This window comes from Penaeus chinensis, chromosome 17 (assembly GCF_019202785.1).
Source record: "Penaeus chinensis breed Huanghai No. 1 chromosome 17, ASM1920278v2, whole genome shotgun sequence".
Taxonomy (NCBI): Eukaryota; Metazoa; Arthropoda; class Malacostraca; order Decapoda; family Penaeidae; genus Penaeus; species Penaeus chinensis.
Genome location: NC_061835.1, coordinates 11,845,870 through 11,848,369, shown reverse-complemented (window position 1 = coordinate 11,848,369; position 2,500 = coordinate 11,845,870).

Sequence of the window (2,500 nt, the reverse complement as noted above, 5' to 3'; positions counted from 1 at the left end):
GATGGAAGAAGAGGATGAGGATGAGGAGGAGGAGAAGAGGAAGAAAGAGAAGAGAAGGAAGAGGAAGAGGGAGGAGGATGTGAAAAGGAGGAGGAGGAAGATGAGAGAGAAAAAAAAAAGAAAAAAGGAGGAGGAAAAAGAAGAGGAGAGAAAGGAAAATAAAGTTGAGGAGGAGGAAGAAGGGGAGGAGAATACGAAGGAAGAAGAGGAGGAGGAGAAGGTGCAGGAAGACAAAGAGGAGATGCAAGAAGCAGAGAAGAGGAGGAGGAGGAGGAAGAGGAGGAGGCGGAGGAGGATAAGGAGAAGGTAGGTAGTCAGCCTTGACTAACCTGTAAACCGAGTAAACAACACCAACGAACCAAAAAAAAAAAAAAAAAAAAAAGAGAGAAAAAGAAAAGAAAAAAGAAAAAAAAGACGAAGAAGAAAAAGAGAGTGAGAGAAAAACAACAACAACAACAACAGAAAACATCACATCATCAATTACCATAATAAACAAATAAAACAAGAAAAATACGACGGGGGGGGGGGGGGGGGGGGGGGAGAGGAGAAAAAGTGCAATAATCCAACGGCAGCGACAGTGACGGTGAAGCTAACCTCACCATCACGCGTTGCCTCAGATGACTTAGGTTCTCCTCGGTGAAACTAACGGTACTTTGGCGAGACCGCGTTCCACTTACATGAAAACTGGTTCACCTCTGAATAAATTTTTTTTTTCTTTTATATTCTTTGAACGTTCATGAGATAATGGGACCGAGGTGCTGGGCCTGGCGCTCTGGGGGGATTTTGACGCTGTTACTTTCAACGGTTTTGTGTCAGAAGGACGGTTAGGTTGGGTGTTTGAATTTGAATTGGGGAAGGGGGAGGGGAGGGGGGTGATTGTATGGCGAGGGAGGAGAGATTTGAATTTTTGAATTTGAGAGGGAGATAGGGAAGAAGGGAGGGAAGGGAAGAGAGAGAGAGAGAGAGAGAGAGAGAGAGAGAGAGAGAGAGAGAGAGAGAGAGAGAGAGAGAGAGAGAGAGAGAGAGAGACCTTGAGACAATAACCAGATAACAATAATGAAGAACAAGAGAAAGTGAAATATAGAAAATACCCCCACCCCCCCCTTTCCATAAAAAATCCTCTGTCCACTGTCTTATCCTTTCCCTCTCAAGTTGTTAATAATGTTGACGATAATGATGATGACGATGATGATAATGATTATCATAAGGATAACAATTATGATAACGTCAATGATAATGGTGATGACGATAATGACGATATTAACAGAATAATAGCAATGGAAACTGAAAAAAAGTAATGATACTGATACTAAAACTAATAATGATTCTAATACTGATTGGTGAATAACAAAAATGACAATAACAAAACCGGAATTGCGTCCAAAAAATCAAACAAACTGTCTTACTGTATACATTTTTCCGGCTTAGTAAACGGCCGTCATTCCTGTTGTTATAACCGACCCAAAAGGACATACACATTAAACAACATTCACTCACTTCCCGTTCTCTTATACTTTCATCATGTACTCCGACGAACCCGTTTTCTGTGGAAGCAACACGATATATATCAAAGGTAAATTTATGGATATTTTACCGCGAGATTCTGGATCTTTCGTCGTGATAGTCTTGGAAGATGAGGCGCCAGGGTTAGGATTTTTTTGTTTTCTTGTTTGATGTTTTTTTGTTGGTGGGTGTTCACGGGATTGTTTTGTTTGGCTGGGATTATCTCTCTGTTTTTTTTTCTCTCTCAGTCTTTCTGCCTCTCTCTCTCTCTCTCTCTCTCTCTCTCTCTCTCTCTCTCTCTCTCTCTCTCTCTCTCTCTCTCTCTCTCTCTCGGTCTCGGTATCGTTTTTATGCTTAGAAGATTATTTGTGACCATATATATCAGAATATAGTCTTTTTCGGACGCACGCGCGAACACACACACACACACACACACACACACACACACACACACACACACATACACACACACACATACACACACACACACACACACACACACACACACACACACATACACACACACACACACACACACACACACACACACATACACACTCACACACACACACACACACACACACACACACACACATATATATATATATTGTTATGTAATAGAAAAATTCGTGTCATTTCTTTCTTTACATGTTATATGATGATGCACATGTTAAAACTGTTTGATAAAATCGATGATATTATTAATAATACAATAATAGCAATAACAATAATAATGATAATGATAAAGATAGGGATCATAACGATAAGTATTAACATCTTTATTATAATCTTTTTATTTTCATCCTCCTCCTCCTCATCATCATTATTACTCTCGTTAGCACCAATTTGTCTAATTCATTTCTTCGGAACACGAGAATCAGGGAATCAAGATGAAAGCATATTATAGTAATAACAAGTAGATTTTTTTTTTTTTTTTTTTTGTGAAGACGTAGATCGATACATGAGATAAAGAGAGATGAATTGATGGATAGATTGA